Source organism: Nomascus leucogenys, chromosome 22a (assembly GCF_006542625.1).
Source record: "Nomascus leucogenys isolate Asia chromosome 22a, Asia_NLE_v1, whole genome shotgun sequence".
NCBI classification, from domain to species: domain Eukaryota; kingdom Metazoa; phylum Chordata; class Mammalia; order Primates; family Hylobatidae; genus Nomascus; species Nomascus leucogenys.
In genome coordinates, this window is record NC_044402.1 from 78,602,615 (window position 1) to 78,620,939 (window position 18,325).

The window sequence follows — 18,325 nt, forward strand, 5'->3', positions numbered from 1 at the left end:
CAGGAGCTTGACAGCCCCGAGCGGAGGCCGTCAGGCAGCCCTTCCTTTCGGAATACGGTCTCCCGCAGTGCTCCCGGCTGCGGCGCTCCTGGGCCCGAGCGCTGGAGCCGTTCTGGGCAACCCTCCCGAGCGCGGCCGGCCCACCTCCGCGGGACTGCGCGGGGCTAGGGCTCCGCTACTGCGCGCAGGCCCGCGGATGGCAACTCGGGGTTTCCACGGCGGGTGATCTCGGGACACCACGGGTTCCCACGGAGGCCGGGCCAGGGGAGAGCCCTGGCTGTGGGACCCCGCGTGACCAGGGCGCAGGGCGCCGGGTTCTTAGCCCATCTGGCGGCGCAGGGAGGGGCGCCCGGTAGGGCGGGTGCGCAGCATGAGCCCCAGCCGCTTGCCGCTCCACTCCAGCCGGGCGGACGGGCGGGAGCCGGGGGCGGGGAGCCCGGAGCACCGCCCCGCCAGCGCGCCCCGCCCGTGGGAGAGGAGGGGCTGCGGCGCAGCGGACCACTGGAGGCGCAGCACGGTCGCCGCCGCCGCTGTTGGTGCTGGAGATCGCGGCTCGGTGCAGGCGGCGCCCGTGCCTCCTCTCCTCCGCTAGCCCGCGCGCCAGTCCGCCTGTCGGGGCCGGCTCTCTGCCTCCTGCCTCCCGCTGCAGCCGCACAGCCGCCGCAGAGCCCGCGGCGCCACCGCTCGCCCTCCAGGTAGGTGTCCTAGTTGCAAAGGGATTGCTTGGGGCGGGCGCCACGGTGCCCGCATCGCGGCCCGGGGGCATTGTGCGCCTCCGGCGGGCCGAGGACCCCGATGGACGCGTTGGTGGGCAGCCGCAGCTTCGGGCCCCTAGGGCATCGCCGTCCTCCTGGAGGCGCCCCCGGCCGATAGCTCGGGCTACAGGGAAGTGGGGGCGACGGTGTCAGCCCATTCTCGCAGCCGGGATGGGAGGGGGCGTCTGTATCGCGGTCCCAGTTTGCCGCCCTCCCTCCCCCTCGTTGCCAGGGAATTCCGGCCGCCCGCCACTCGCGCTCGCATTCCCTCGCGCGGGCCGGCGCCCCTGCTCTCCGTAGGCTGCCTGGGGATTGAAGCAGGGGCAGGGAGAAGGACTGATGTAATTGTCAGCGGAAAACCGAACCGGCGCGGGTGAGAGCGCCCGCGCCTGCAAGAGCTAACGCCTACGCCGCACCTTTCAGGGAATCGGGGAAGCCGATAGGAGCGGCTGGGCAAGTTGTGCATTGGGTTTTATTGTGCGCGTGCACTGCGGACTGCCCTCGCGGGGCACCCCAGCCCACCCGCTGCTGGCGCCCCTGCAGCCCTCCCGGCAGCCTCCGTCCGCACCCCCGGCCAGGGCCAAGTCTGCCTTCCCTGGTTCAGACCGGGACAGCGTTTGCATTGCAGTCAAAAGACGTGCTTCCCCTGCATCAAGCCGGGAGCTGCCCGCAGATCGTGTCGCCGGGGATGCTGGGGGAGGAGGGAATGGGAGACCTGGGGAGAAAGCCTGGAGAAGTAATGACACAAGCGGATTTTCTCCCCAAAGCTTCTGCTGCGTATAGACACATCTGCAAGGCACCTTTTAAGCTGTTTTTGAAAGTTATAACCAGATACTGATTTTGTGACAATTCTGTGATATACCTGAACAGTTGCTTAAACATAGAGACTTAAAGCTAGGGGAAGAATTACATAATGGACATGAAGCAAATGACACGAAACTAAGTGAACCCACTGGGTTGCCAGATTATTTCTCTCTTCTGGACACAAAATCCTGTAAGGTTTTTTCTGTAGGAACTTTCATTTTTAAATTGCTGGGCTAAGTTTAGCCAATTGTCTATTATATTCAGTTGTGATTTTTTTTTCTAAATAATTTCTTGGACATCTTTTATTAAACTTAAAAATTGCATACTAATGGTTATATATCACTAAGCTGATTAGGAAATGTATTCTTCACAAGGTAAAAATAAGAAATTTCCCATCTTAATACCATTAACTTTGTTTTCCTCTTGTTTTGTTTTTCTTTTCCTTCTTTCATCCATCCCCCCCCCCACCCCCCAACCCCCGCTTTATTTTTTGGAAACATTTCTACAGTTTTGGGTACTGCAAGCTCACAACGTTGATATTTCTATCACATGCTACAGCATTGCAGAGACAAAGACTAATAATAAATGAAACAGAAGACCTCGCAGTAACTCTGAGAGTTAGCAGGGTTCCCAAGGTCGAAGGGAAGCTGCAGTGTAATTCAGCTATAATCACCTACAGAGAATATGCATAGCCCTCATTGGGAAAGGCCCTGATTGGTGGATTTTATTCTTGTTATTCTTTTACAGTAGGAGTTAATATATTTTTTTCCCTAAAAATATATTCTTAAGGTAAAAATGAAATATTTTGAAATTAAAATTTCAGGCTTTTAGAAAACCTAAAAATCCTGGTTTTGCTTATATTTTTGGATGCAATGTTGATAACGCCATTATACATTCAGTGGATGGATTACCTTTGGCGGTACCTCAGTTTCAGATTACTATGACTTGTCAGGTAACTCTTGGCTTTAGTATGAGGTAGTTCTGCTGGACTTTTATAGGATCACATATGTAAGTTTTCTTATCCCTAGATTGCTCTAACCTTAAGTTAACTTTACTTCAAGGAGAAAAAATAAAGTCCTTCCAAGATGAAATCTTTGTGGTTGGAGGTCTTAGTACCACCACAGATACCGGATTAGGTAAACTGCATAAGGAGATAAAAATTCTTATGACTTTACTCATGAAACTGTTGGACTAGAGAGAAGATAATATAGTTTTGAAAGATAAGGCATACATTCTCAAAGGAAGGATTTTGTTGTTTTGCTGCAAAGGTTAGGTCATAATTATGATACTTTTTAAAAAGTTGTTTTAAATGTTGAGGGAAAAAGGGTCTCATAGTATCCATTGACTTCTGGAACTTTTTTTTCCTCACTCAATATTGAATCTCTAGATTCATTCATACTGTATGTAGTTGTAGTTCACTGACTTTCACTGCAGTAAAATATTCCATTATGTGTCTTTTAATGCGGTTATGTTTCTCTCTTCTCCTCTCAGTGACCATTTGTTTTTTTTTTTTTTTATGTTTTGAGATATTGCAGTGTTGCTCTGATTATTTATGTTTCCTGGGCACACGTGCCAGTGTTTCTCTTGGGTTAATACCAAGGAATAAAATTGCCGGTTTGTAGGTTATGTGAATATTCAACTTAAGTATTGCCAAATTATATTCCCAAATGGTTGTACTAATTTACATAAACCAGGGAAACCATCAAATACAAACACTAAATACAAACATGCACTTCTGTTTTGCATATGTGTCTGTTGAAATACATATCTTTTTAGAAAGCAAGAGAATGATGAACATAAAACTTAGAATGGCAGTTATCTTTTATATGGACTGGAGGGTAGCATGTGGGGAGGAACACACACATGGATGTTAGTTATTGATAATGACCTAGTCCTTGGGTTTCATGGTGAGTTGCTAGGTGATCATTGTACAGTAATTCCCCCCTTATCCAAAGGGAGTATGTTCCAAGTCCCCTAGTAGATGCCTGAAACCTCTGATGGTGCCAAACCCTATGTATATTCTTCTTTTCCATACATAGATACCTATGATAAAATTTAATTTATAAATTAGGTACAGTAAGAGATTAACAATCATAATAAACAGAACAATTATGAGCACTATACTGTAATAAAAAGTTATGTAAATGTGGTTTCTCTCTCTTTCAAATTATCTTATTACACTGTATTTACCTATTCTCAGAACCTGATTGACCATGGGTAATTGAAACTTTGGATGGGGGGCAGATATTGTATTAAAAAAAAAGAAAGAGGATAATGCATGGACCAGTGATGATATTTTAAGGTTCCAAGGAAAAAGAAAATAAGGAAAATAGAGTTGTCACAAGACAATAAGCCTACAAGATATTAGTTGAAAGATGAAGACGCAGTCCCTGTGCATAGGCATGAGTTGCCCAGAGTTCATGGAAGAAATTTGCAAAAAGGTTGAGCAGGAAGTGGTCATGCTGAGAAGAGGAAGGCTGTTGTGGACTTAGAAAATGATATGAACAGAAGTTGAGGGAGCCATGAGAAATTTTCCAACAGTGAACCACTCAAAGCATTTATACAGTAAGTTTAAGGAACAGATAGGTGGGGCCTACCAGGAGAGATCCAAGGCTCCTCGTTAGGAGGCACTGCTGATTGAGAGTTCTCAAGTTTGGAGAAAATGAAAAGGATTAGTTTAAAAACTAAAACTACTGTCCTAAAAAAGAAGAGGAGAGTCAAAGGTATTTGACTATAATGAAAAGAAATATGGAGAATCTTGGCGTGTAGTATCAATTTTTTTTTTTTTTTTTGAGACAGAATCTCGCTCTGTCGCCCAGGCTGGAATGCGGTGGCGCAATCTTGGCTCACTGCAACCTCCTGGGTTCAAGCGATTCTCCTGCCTCAGTCTTCCCTAGTAGCTGGGACTACAGGTGCGTGCCACCACACCCAGCTAATTTTTGTATTTTTAGTAAAGATGGGGTTTTACCATATTGGTCAGGCTGGTCTTGAACTCCTGACCTCGTGATCCGCCCACCTTGGCCTCCCAAAGTGCTGGGATTACAGGCCTGAGCCACCGTGCTGGGCCAAAAATTTTTTTTTTAAAGAAAATAGTGGAGTTGCTGTGGGAGCTTTTAGTGAGGTTTAAACATCTCAAGTATGTGGTAATAGATATCCAAGCTCGTGTTTGAAAACATGCAATATGGTGCCTGCTTTATATGTAGAGATTTTTTTAAATTTTTAATTTTTTTGGATACATAATAGGTGTATATATTTATGGGGTATGTGAGATATTTTGATACCGGTATACAATGTGTGATAATCACATCAGGGCAAATGGGGTATCCATCATCTCCAGCATTTATACTTTGTGTTACAAACAATCCAGTTACACTCTGAGTTATTTTAAAATGTACAATTAAATTATTGTTGACTATAGTCACCTGTTGTGCTATCAAATACTAGATATTATTCATTGTTTCTTTTTTTTCCTTTTTTTTTTTTTTTTTAAAAGGGACAGGGTCTCCCTTTGTTGCCCAGTCTGGTCTTGAACTCCTCCTGGGCTCAAGGCATCCTTCTGCCTCGGCCTCCCAAAGTGTTAGGATTACAAGCATGAGCCACCACTCCCAGCTCACTTATTCATTGTTTCTGTGTTTTTGTACCCATTAGCCAACTACTCAGTACTCCGCCAGCTTCTCCACTACTCTTCCCAGTGTCTGGTAACCATCCTTCTACTCTCTATCTCTATGAGTTCAATTGTTTTAATTTTTAGCTCCCACAAGTAAGTGAGAACATGCTCCTCATTGATAATGTCTAGCTTAGCTACTGCTGGATTCTCTGGACCTAGCACATGGTGGGTGTTGAATAAATATTTTTGGAATGAATGAATGGATTTTAAGTAATTGGTTAGATTTTTCAGGTTTTTGGAGATGTTACAAGTGTCAATTCATGTTCGTCATTGCTTCTTTCTTATTGAACTTATATACCTTTTAAAAATAACTTTGCGGCTGGGCGCAGTGGCTTACACCTGTAATCCCAGCACTTTGGGAGGCCAAGGTGGGTGGATCACTTGAGGTCAGGCGTTCGAGACCAGCCTGCGCAACATGGTGAAATCCAGTCTCTACTAAAAATACGAAAATTAGCTGGGAGTGGTGGCCCATGCCTATAGTCCCAGCTACTCGGGAGGCTGAGGCAGGTGAATCACTTGAACCCAGGAGGCAGATGTTTCAGTGAGCCGAGACTGCACCACTGCACTCCAGTTTAGGTGACAGCGAGACTCCATCTCATAAATAAATAAATAAATAAATAAATAAATAAATAAATAAATAAGAGAACCGCAGCACAAAGAGGTTAAGTAATCTGCCCCAGGTGTTTTCCTTATCTGTAATATGGACATACTATCTGTAATATGGACATACTATTAGGGCTTAACTCTCCAGTTGTATCAAATATTCTGTGAACTTCTTGCCCAGAGTAAAAACTCACCACATATTGCCAGCAATGTTAGAGAGTTGTTGTTATAGAAATAGTACCCCCAAAGGTACAATAGCTAAAATGACCAAGGATAATTTAATTGGATCTCAGTTTTTCAAGTAGTAAACATTCAAATAGAACATTTCTTTCAAATTCATCTTTGTCTAACTCAGTTGGCCTTGGGTATATTGTTGGTGTTTAGTGACTATTAGATATGACAGTTTGTACATTTGTTATATTCTGAGAGGAAATTAGATGCATCATATATCCATTGGATGTTCTGGATTCTTCACTCAGGCTTTGCCATGTTCAGTGCATAAATACTATCTGGCAGATAGTAAAATATGACCAAAATTATTAATCCCTATGCGTGATTAAAAGAAACATAAACATAAAACTCAATTTTCTTAAATCAAATGAGAGCTTTCATGTGTCAGTATCCAAAGGCAGCGTTTTAAATTTTGATTATACTGTGAAATTCTGCTTTAAACAAATAAAAATTCACATTATTTTCCATCCTCTTCCCCCTTAAACCCCTACCATTACTCTTTCTACGCACTTAATATTTCTGTTAATTTGCTTCTGAGGGAATACTTGGGTATTTACTGCTAAGTGTTTTTCTGGGTCTTTCTAGAAGGCCGACTGATTTTATTGCTTAGGTTTGGGGTCAAATCCTATGGTTGCCTGGCTGTCTGAGATATTGAGTCTTCAACCTTTAGCTGCCTGTGAGTGACTGCTCAAATGTCATGGGGAGCCTCTGCAGGATAACTATTAAGGGTTTTTTTTTTTTTTTCCATTTGTTAAATCCCCAAAACTAATGCTATTAAGGGGCTTTTCATAGAACTAGAAAGCTCTATGTATTCATCTTTTTAACTCCCACATCACATAGCCTTGTACATAGTGGACATTCAGTAAGTGTTGTTAAATATACCATTTTTGTTAACTGATTCGTATAAAATTACACTGTACATTGTTTGCCATTTGAAATGCTAATTATAGTTCTATTTGGTTTGTGTTTACATTCTAATCTTTCGGAACACTGGGAAAAAAAAAACTTTAAGCTTTTTCCCTTTAAACTTTGAAGGAAAACACATATTTGGATAAGGCAGTGCTGTACTTCTGGTCTCAAAATGTCCATTATTGGGTAGCTAACTGACAATTATTTCTCTGTGTAAGAAATATTTAAAAAAAATTCTTCGAGAATAATGCCTAATTATTCTTTGTGAGCTGGCCAAATTTTGTGAAATAATGAGGTTTAGGGATTACATTTTTCGAAGCCAGCAATAAAATATACAAAGATTAAAGCACATTTCTTTAAGTTGGAGGTGCTGGAGCTTTTTAGTTGCTTCTTTTTGCTTTTAAAATGGGCCATTTGACATTTATATGCAAATCAATAACGTATGAGTTAAATGCTAGCAAGGTTCTGTTTCTTCAGACATTTGTTTTTTTTTTTTTTTTTTTGAGATGGAGTCTCTCTGTCACCCAGGCCTGAGTGCAGTGGGGCAATCTCGGCTCACTGCAACCTCCGCCTCCCGGGTTCAAGTGATTCTCCTGCCTCAGCCTCTCCAGTAGCTGGGACTACAGGTGTGTGTCACCATGCCTGGCTAATTTTTATATTTTTAGTAAAGACGGGGTTTCACCAGTTTGGCTAGACTCGTCTTGAACTCCTGACCTCAAGTGCTCCTCCTGTCTTGGCCTCCCAAAGTGCTGACATTACAGGTACCAGCCTCTGTGCTTGGCTCTTCAGACACTTCTAAAAACTGTCCACAAATCATGATGTAACTTTCTTCCTTTTTCTTCTGCTAACATAGATGATTACTATTATAAGAAATTAGTAATATCTTTTTGAGGATGGTGATGGAGTGTTGTATAGGGGTGTTCCTTGATTTTAATATTTTCTATAATTCCTTGAAATTTTCTTTCTAAAACAGATTTTCTTTAGGACTTCCAGAAATGCTTTAGGAATTCCAGATAAATATTTCTTTTTTTTTTTTTTTGAGACGAAGTCTTGCTCTGTCACCCAGGCTGGAGTGCAGTGGCGCGATCTCGACTCACTGCAAGCTCTGCCTCCCAGGTTCACACCTTTCTCCTGCCTCAACCTCCTGAGTAGCTGGATTACAGGCGCCAGCCAGCACACCCGGCTAATTTTTTGTATTTTTAGTAGAGACGGAGTTTCACCGTGTTAACCAGGATGGTCTCGATCTCCTGACCTTGTGATCTGCCCGCCTCAGCCTCCAAAAGTGCTGGGATTACAGGTGTGAGCCACTGTGCCCGCCCCAAATAAATATTTCTAAAATTGTAGACTCTACAAATGTATATTAATATTTCATTTAGAATTAAGATTAAATTTACCTTTCTGATTTGAAGATTAAGAATCATGGTTAGTCTGTCTAAAGAAAATATTGGTGGGCAATGTTGGGAGTTAGCAGTTGGTAGGCATCTGATTTTCATAGAAGCAACTCAAAATGACAACTTGAGAGTGAAGAAATGGCCATTTTCCAATATAGTGATTCTTTTGGGATTACTTTGAGAATATTTTGTATCAAGAGACATATTTTCTTATTTATTTATTTATTTGAGATGAGGGTCTCACTGTGTTGCCCAGGCAGGAGTACAGTGGCTATTCACAGACATGATCAGGGTGCACTACAGCCTCCAGCTCCTGGCCTCAGCCCCCTGAGTGCCTGGGATTATAGTTGTGTGCCACAGCACCGGGCAAGAGACATATTTTCTTAGTGGCTCAATATCTAAGACTTAACTAGCACATTAGTCTTTCCAGCATTACCCAAATCACAGAAAGTATCTTACAAGTAATTTTGTAGATGAGGAAATTGAGGCTCTGAGAGTTGAGTGAGGTGTCCAAGCCAGTGCCAGACTTGTACTGACCATCACATGCCTGGATACTAAATCATCCTGACCTGGCACATGGTCCACATTAGAGTTAATTTGTGAAAACATATATGTACAGATGTAGAAAAAAATACTGACAGTGACCTGTGGCATTTGTTTTCAACCTGAGAAGTGTGCCTGACAATTAGTGTTCCCATGACCATTATTACATGTGCTTGTTAACTGCAGTTACAGTGCTTTATCAGATATGATGTCAGCTTTAAGATCAAGTCACATAGTAGGCTCATAGATCTTTCGGGAATGGCAGAAGCCAGATAGACTTTGGGTCAGTTTTTAATCAGTCATTCCAATCTGACACTACAGTGAGTGCTTATAGTATTGGAACCTTATAATAGTATACTTTATTTTCTCTCTTCCTGACTTTTGTGCTATTGTTGTCATATTTACGTAATAAACCCCACATTATATTGTTACTGCTTTTGTTTGAAAAGTTATCTTTTAAAGATATGTAAATGATAATTTACAAAATCATATATTTACTATGTATTTACCATTTATGGTGCCTTTCATTCCTTTTTGCAGATGCATATTTCCATCTGGAATCATTTTCTTTCCACTTAAAAGGACTTCCTTTAACATTTCTTGTTTCCAATGGTGATAACTTTTTCACTTCTGTGTGTCTGAAAGTGTCTTTATTTTGCCTTCAATTTTGAAGATATTTTCACTGGGTATAAAATTCTAGGTAGACTGTATTTTTCTTTTCAGTGCTTTAAAGATGTAGCCTCCTGTTTGCATTGTTTTCAGTGAGAAATCTATTATCCTTATCTTTGTACATACTGTGTCTTTTTTCTCTGGCTGCTTTAAGATTTCTTTTTATCTGCTGGGCGCTGTGGCTGACGCCTGTAATCCCAGCATTTTGGGAGGCTGAGGTGGCAGATCACTAGAGGTCAGGAGTACGAGACCAGCCTGGCCAACATGGTGAAACCCTGTCTCTACTAAAAATACAAAAATTGGCTGAGCCTGATGGTGGGCATCTGTAACCTCAGCTACTTGGGAGGCTGAGGCAGGAGAATCACTTGAACCCGGGAGGCAGAGGTTGCAGTAAGCTGAGGTTGTGCCACTGTACTCTACCTTGGGTGACAGAGCAAGACTGTCTCAAAAAAAAGAAAAGAAAAAAAGAAAAAAAAAGATGCTTTTTATCATTGGTGTTGAGTAATTTGATCATGATGTACCTTGATGTGGTTTTCTTCATGTCTTTTGTGCCACTGAGATTCATTGAGCATCTTGAATTTGTGGGATTTTCGTTTTCAAGAAAGTTGGACAAGTTTCTGCTATTATTTCTTCACATATGTTTTTCTGTTTTTTCTTCATTATTCTGTCTTTTGTGGGGAGTCCATGTACTGTATATTAGGCTGCTTAAAGTTGTCTCACAACTCTCTGAGGCTCTGTTCGTTTTTTAAAGTTTTCTTTTCTCTGTTTCACTTTGGATAGTTTCTATTGCTGTGTCTTTATACTTAGTTTCTTTTAACCTTTTTCTTTTTAAATTGAGGTAGAGTCTCACCTCAGTTTATGAGGTGAGACTATGTTGCCCAGGCTAGACTTGAACTCTTGGGCTCAAGCTATCCTTCCACCTCAGCCTCCTGAGTAGCTGGGATTATAGGCTCACACCACTGTGCCTGGCCCACATTTAGTAATTTCTTCTTTGGCAATGTCTACAGTATTAATCTCATCCAAGGATATATTTTTAATTTCAGATTTTGTAGTTTTCAGCTCTAGAAGTGTTATTTGGGTCTTTAAAAATATCTCTATATCTCTACATAACTTTTTGAACATATGGAATATAATTATAACTGTTTTTAATATCCTTGCCTGCTAATTCTAATCTTTGTGGCAGCTCTGGGTCAGGATCTCCTTACCATGAGTCATATTTCCCTGCTTCTTTATGTGCCTGGTAATTTTTGATTGGATGCTAAATATTGGGAATTTTACCTTGTTGGGTGCTGGATATTTTTGCATTCCTGTAAATGTTCTTGAGCTTTGTTCTGTGACGCAATTAATTTACTTGGAAATAGTTTGACTCTTTAAGGTCTTGGCTTTAAGATTTGTTTAGTGGGACCAGGTAGTGCTTAATTTAAGGCTAATTATTTCCATGAACTAGGCAAGACCCTTCTGGGTACTGTACCCCATGTCTGCTGAATCATGAGGCTTTCTAGTTTGGCAGGTGGGAGCAAACTGTTCTTGATTCTGTGAGTGTGGGCACTGTTCTGTCATCTCTAGTGTGTTCTAGTGCTTTTTTCTCCAACCTCTTTGGCTTCCTTATACCTATGAGCATGACTTAACTGAATTCTTTTCTTTTTCTTTTTTTTCTTTTTGAGACAGAGTCTCACTCTGTTGCCCAGGCTGGAGTGCAGTGCTGCAATCTCTGCCCACTGCAACCTCCACCTGCTGGCTTCAAGCGTTTCTCATGCCTTGGCCTCCCGAGTAGTTGAGACTACGGGTGCATGTCACCACACCCAGGTAATTTTTGTATTTTAGTAGAGAGGGGGGTTACACCATGTTGGCCAAGCCAGTCTTGAACACCTGACCTCAAGTGATCCACTTACTTTGGCCTCCCAAAGTGCTGGGATTACAGGCGTGAGCCACCCTGCCCAGCCTCACTGAATTCTTGAGGGGAACTCTCTGCAGATCTCTGGATATCTCTCTGTGAAGATCTCCCTTTTCCTTTGGACTACAGCTGCCTTGGTTTTTCTGAACTGTCAGCTCAAGTCTGCTGCCCTGGGCCTGGGTTCCCCCTCCCTGTGCCACTGCTGGAAACTCACTCAAGGTAGTAACCTAGTATAGTCTTTCTTAGGACTCACCTCACTCCTTTCCTCTCCCTTGGGGATCACTGTCTTTTGTTGCCTGATAGTATCTTGAAAACTATTTCTTTGTATGTTTTGTCCACTTCTTGGTTGTCTCCAACAGGAAGATAAATTCAGTCCTTCATCTTGGCCAGAAGCAGAAGTCCCCCAGATATCTGTTGAAAGTGAGGAGGCAGGCAGAGGAGTGAAGTGGAGGTCTTGAGGGATTGTGGTAAAAGTTAACATAGCCAGTGCGGTGAAGAGGAAAGAGCTTACCATTGGAAGCCTACCTGAGAGGGAGAGTTACTCTAACAATGCAGTTGAGTGAGTTGGCTAGCAGTTTTATTGATTCATTGACTGATTCCCTTTTGCTACTATTCCTTTACTTATTCAGTGCCTACTCTGCACCAGGGTCTTAACATACATTATTTCTCATCCTTACAGTAGGTCTACAAGGTGTTGGTATTGTTAATCCTTTACTCCCACACTCTACCCCACCTTCCCCCACCGTGAGCCCCAGCCTTTCTCAGTTTCACAGATGAGAAAATAGAAACATCAACTGACTGCCAAGCTCCTGCAGTTTGTAAATTGTATAATCAGATTTCAAACCCAGTTTCCTGTAGCTCCAAAGCCAATTGGCCCATAATGCCTTTTCCTTGCCAGGGTTGGGATTTGTGTTTGAGAAAGTGAGTTGGGGGGAATTGAGAGTGCTAAAAAGAGGTTGAAGTGACAGCTCATGATTAAGTAGACAGGGAAGGGAGGAAGCCAAAGATGAAGGCTGGTGGATGGGAAGAAAAAAGAAGCTTCAGCGGCCTTCAGTTCTCTATGGTGTGGACAATGGCTGTAGTGGCCTTAAAGAAACAAGGGAGCCTGTAGTTAGCCCCAGATGATGACAGTGAGAAGTGATGGGGGAGAAAGAAGTCTTAGAATTCTACCTGATCTAATAAGTTCTGTATCTCTAATAACAGTTCCAGATAGATTGTAGGTCTGAGAAAGGTAAAACAACAAAGCTTCTAGAAAAGGAAAATAAGCAAAGATTTCCTAAACAGGACATAAAGAGTGCTCATGATAAAGGAAAACAATAGACAAATTGGACTTTACTGAAGGATCTTTTCAGCAAAAACACTGTGCAGAGGACAAAAAGTCAAGCAGCACAGCAGGAGATATTTCCAGTATATATGCCCAAGTCACTTTTAGGTCAGTGACTTGGACAAATGAGAAGTTACATGTAGTCACTTATTGAAACACTAATTCATTAATAAATATGATAGATTTGTATATTTCCAGAATTGTTTGTCTAATCCTCTTAAGGGCATTATATCACTAAGCAGCACAGCTAAGTGTTTGATCAGTTTAATTAGAATGATCATTTGTCACACTTTAGAAGCATTTGGCTCTTGGCTATGAAAATATCAAAGGCTGGGCAAAAAAGTATTAATTTTGCCTTTTTTGAAAATGATATTTCAAATTGTTAAAATCTAGTCACAGTTGAATTAGTACGTAACCTTCAACTACTTGAGCCTACCCAATATGCTGATTAATCAGATGATGCATCCAACTTTTCCACAATTCTTTTTAATACTGTATTACACAGCCACATGATTAGGATTTCTCTTATTGGTGTTTTAAGAAAATTGGCATCTAATTTTTGTCTTGTGTGAAGAACTAAAGTATTTTCCAACAGGTAGAATGAAACAAAAAAGACCCGTCTCGGGTTTATGTGTGGTGAAAAAGCTAGCATATATTGTGTCAATACAAAGGAAACTGAGAACCCAAATAGCACTTAAAGTTTTGTGGTTAGGGATTATGAGGCATGACATAGCAATGAGACTGAGTTCACAGGCTGCACAGGAAAAACAGTGTCCTTACTTGATCATCTTCCTCTCTGTACAGTGGACGATGGGACAGAAAATCAGCACAAAATGATGAGGCCACTGTCACGTAACCTGTATACTTAGTGATACCATTATCCAACCTTTGGTTTTCAAGATGAAGAAAGGGATAGAAAATTTGATTTATGTTGAATCACTTACCATAGAGTTTAGTTTACTTACCAAAGGCTTTAGTAAGCTCTTTACCAACTCTTTCTTACAGGAGGTTTTTTTTTGTTTTGTTTTGTTTTTGTTTTGAGATGGAGTCTCACTCTGTTGCCCAGGCTGGAGTTCAGTGGCATGATCTCGGCTAACTGCAACCTCTGCCTCCCGAGTTCAAGCAATTCTATCTCAGCCTGCCGAGTAGCTGGGACTACAGGTACCTGCCACCATGCCCAGCTAATTTTTGTATTTTTAGTAGAGATGAGGTTTCACCATATTGGTCAGGCTGGTCTTGAACTCCTGACCTCAGGTGATCTGCCCACCTCAGCTTCCCAAAGTGCTGGGACTACAGACATGAGCCACCTCACCTGGCCTGTTGTTTTTGTTTGTTTGTTTTGTTTTTAATAGAGAATTTAGGTCTCGCTGTGTTTCCCAGGCTGATCTCAAAGTCCTGGACTCCAGCGATCCTCCCACCTCAGCCTCCCAAAATGCTGGGGTTTTTGTTTGTTTTGTTTTTAAAGAGAAAACGATAGCCAGTGGGTACCTGCCTATAAAGGTGGCCTTGTGTGGGTGCACCTGTGAGTGCTGCTGTGGCAGAGTGGTATACTGGTTTCCCATGGCTACTGTAATAAATTACCACAAACTTAGTGGCTTAAAACAACACAAATGTATTCTCTCTGGTTCTGGTCCCTGGTGTTCCTTAGCTCATGGCCACATAACTCAAAATCTCTGTTTTATTTTACATCCCCTTTTCCTCTGTGTGTGTCTTCTCCTTTTTTTGGTCTGTGTCAGAACTCTCTCTGCCTCCGTCTTACAAGGTTACATGTAATTGTATTTAGGGCCCACCTGGATTATCCAGGATAAGCGCCTCCTCTCAGTATCCTTCACTTAATCATATGTTTGGGGGTCATATATGCTAAAATATTCTCTCTTAGCCATATAAGGTAGTATCTACAAGCTCAGGGGATTAGGAAGTGAACATATTTTTTAAGGGTGGGGTCGGTGTGTATTTTTCAGCCAACTGCAGTTTGTTTTTCCAGCTGTGAGTACATCTGCATCAGGAGATGCCTGCAGAAGTAAATTTGGGAACATCTGCATGCCATGAGTATGCAGGGGAAGTCACCTATGAGAACCTCTTGTGTGCTGACCTGGAGTTAGGGCTGCTGTGTTTGTCTGGGGAGGAGGGTGGGAGATGGAGATGGAGAGAGTATTTTGAAAGAAGCTTGAGGGAGGATATCAAATGTACAAGAGATTTTTCTAAAGCTAGGTAGTAACTGGTTTGAGAAAGTCTAATTTAAGAGGTAATAACTTCAAGCTAATTTTAAGAGTTTTTTTTTCTCTTAACTATTTGATGATAAGCAAATATTAACCAAATTATGGAGACTGAATTTAGAGAACTTGTGTGCCACTGTGACAATTAGCAAAGTTTTATTAGAAATAAAGTGCCAGGCCAGGCATGGTGCTCATGCCTGTAATCCCAGCACTTTGGGAGGTCAAGGTGGGCGGATCACCTGAGGTTAGGAGTTTGAGACCAGCCTGGCCAACACGGTGAAACCGCATCTCTACTAAAAATACAAAAAATTAGCCAGCATGGTGTCACGTGCCTATAGTCCCAGCTACTTGGGAGGCTGAGGCACGAGAATCGCTTCAACCCCGGGAGGCGGAGGTTGCAGTGAGCCAAGATCATGCCATTGCACTCCATCCTGGGTGACAGAGTAAGACTCTGTCTTAAAAAAAAAAGAAAGAAAGAAAGAAAGAAAGTGCCATCCAAGATATTAATTTGTTTAATACTTGCTTATCATCAAATAGTTGAGAAAGAAAAAAAATACTCAAAATTTGCTCGAAGTTATTACCTCTTAAATTAGACTCTTTCAAATCAGTTATTACTTAGCTTTAGAAAAATCTCCTGTACATTTGATATCCCCCCTCAAGATCCTTTCAAAATACTTATTTGCTTATGTTTTGATCTTAAATCTTTTTTGTTGTCAACACACACCTCTCTCTTGTATTGGATCTCCTGCTTTCTATGTCTTTGTGTTTTCCCCTTCTTTGTTTGTCCGTCTGTCCCTCCCTCCCTTCCCCTCCCTTCCCCTCCCCTCCCCTCCCATCCTTTTCCTTTCCTTTCCTTTCCTTTCCTTTCCTTTCCTTTCCTTTCCTTTCCTTTCCCTTTTCCTTCCCTTCTTCCCTCTTTCCCTCCTTCCATCCTTCCATCCTTCCTTCCTTCCTTTCTTCCTTCCTCTCTTCCTTCTTTCCTTCCTCCCCTTTCTTTCTTTTTAATGTAGCACACCCTCTGTTAGCTTCCTGAGAGGGTAAAGTTTTTGAGATCTTAAATGTCTATAAATATTTTTACACTATTCTCATTCTTGATTGATAGTTTGGGACTAAAATTCAAGATTAGGAATAATTTTCCTTTAGAATATTCAAGGCTTTAGTCCACTGCCCCCTAGCTTCTGAAGTTATTGTTAAGAAGACCAAAGCCATTCTGAAACCTAAGTTTGTTTTTCTGTCTGGTAGTTAGTAGTATTTTCTCTATTTATGTTTAATCTTTTGTCCGTCTTTGGTGTGCTGTTTCAGTCTGGAAAACTAAGGTCTTTAAAATCTGAAACATCTTCATTAGTTTTATTGATGCTTTCTTCCCCTCACTTTTCTCTGTTCTCTTTTTCTGGAATTCTGATTATTTGGGTATTAGACTTCCTGGATTCATTGGTTCTTTAATTTTCTTATGTTTGCTATCATATTTCTTTGTTTTTAATCTTCTTGCCCTACTTTCTGGGTGATTTCCTCAACTTTATTTTCCTTTTCCTCTTTTTTTTCCTAGGTTTTCAAAGAGCAATTTTCCAGCTTTTCTATTGAGTTTTGCATGTCTGAAATTTCTTCTTTCTTTCTTTCTTTTTTTTTTTTTTTTTTAGCATCCCTTTCTTGTTTGATGGATGCAATATCTTCTGTCACGCCTTTGAGGTTTTTGACATTTTCTGCTCCCTGCACAGGGAAACCTCGGTGTCCTCCAAGTGGCTTTCTTTATGTTTGTTTTGATCTGTGTTTCATGTTTGAGTTTTTCCTCAGATACCTGGTGATTTCGGCTTGCCTGCTTCTATTTAAGAGTGAGTCCCCAAGGGAGCTGATTTGAGCGTTTCAAGCACTCAAGTGGGTCTTTTAAACTGAGGGCTTCATGGACAGAGCCAGTCCTGTAAGGAAGCCCGCTCTCACTACAATAGCAGTATCCTGAGGTTTTCCTGTTAGACTGGGCAGATTTCACAGAGATCTCACAAACTTTTGCCTCAAGGCTACAGGTCTGACTACCATTAAGAAAAAAAACCTGCTAAATAACTTAAAAAGCTTTCCAAGACATGGTGCCTTTTTTTCTCACTTTTCTCTCTTTCCATACTATCGTCATATGTACTCTGAAAAATAAGACTTTATTAAAGATAAAGACTATAAGTACATTTTTTAATTTTAATTTTTATTTATTTATTTTTTTGAGATAGGGTCTCACTCTGTCACCCAGGCTGGAGTGCAGTGGCATGATCTGGGCTCACTGCAACCTCTGCCTCCCGGGTAGAAGCGATTCTTCTGCCTCAGCCTCATGAGTAGCTGGGATTACAGCTGCCTGCTACCATGCCCAGCTAACTTTGTTTTGTATTTTTTTAGTAGAGATGGAGTTTCACCATGTTGGTCATGCTGGCCTTGAACTCCTGACCTCAAGTGATCCTCCCGCCTCCCAAAGTGCTAGGATTACAGGCATGAGCCACCACACCTAACCTATAAGTAAATTTGACAGTTAAAAAAAATCCAGCAAAGACTTTAAAACTCACCTTCCCCTGCAATTAGGACACCCTAGTATTTTAATGTTAGATGATTCAACCTAAGGATATTATTTGATGGCCTTTCGGGTTTGGATATCAATTTACGAAGATAAAGGTAGATACACTATGCCTTATATACATTGGACATAAAAATGACCCCTCTCACCTGGGCGCAGTGGTTCACGCCTGTAATCCTAACGCTTTGGGAGGCTGAGGCGATGAATCACTTGAGGTCAGGGGTTTGAGACCAGCCTGGCCAACCAACATGGTGAAACTCTGCTTCTACTAAAAATATAAAAAATAAGCCAGGCGTGGTGGCGCATGCCTGTAATCTCAGCTACTTGGGAGGCTGAGGCAGTAAAATCACTTGAACCCAGCAGGCAGAGGTTGCAGTGAGCCAAGATTGCACCACTGCACTCCAGCCTGTGCGACAAGAGTGAGACAATGTTTCAAAAAAAAAAAACACACCTCTCTCTCTGCTGGAATGGCTCAGAGGCTGGGACAAGGACAGGGATGGAGGGTTGTTTAAACCCAAGCTACTCACTTTTGCCTTTGTATCTTGCTGTATTTGTGTAGGGCATGAATTTATACACATGGATAGAGCAAGATATAAAATCAAGGCTGGGTGCAGTGGTTCACGTCTATAATTCCAACACTTTGGGAGACCAAGGCAGGAGGATCAGAAGTTCAAGACCAGCCTGGGCAACATAGCGAGACCCTGTCTCTAAAAAAATAAAAAACTTAGCCATGTGTGGCGGTGTGTGCCTGTAGTCCCAGCTCCTCAGGAG

The 18,325-nt window shown here is 41.9% G+C and overlaps 1 protein-coding gene across 4 annotated transcripts in view; it reads left to right on the forward strand.

Annotated features, from left to right (window-relative positions):
* The first annotated feature begins 505 nt into the window (after positions 1-505).
* Positions 506-18,325, forward strand: part of OSBPL6 (oxysterol binding protein like 6) — a 209,065-nt gene continuing 191,245 nt past the window's right edge. For all 4 annotated transcript variants that reach the window (XM_030802339.1, XM_030802340.1, XM_030802341.1 and 1 more), the window contains exon 1: positions 506-695. The gene's annotated coding sequence lies outside the window, so the exon portion shown is untranslated. The remainder of the gene's footprint in view (positions 696-18,325) is intronic.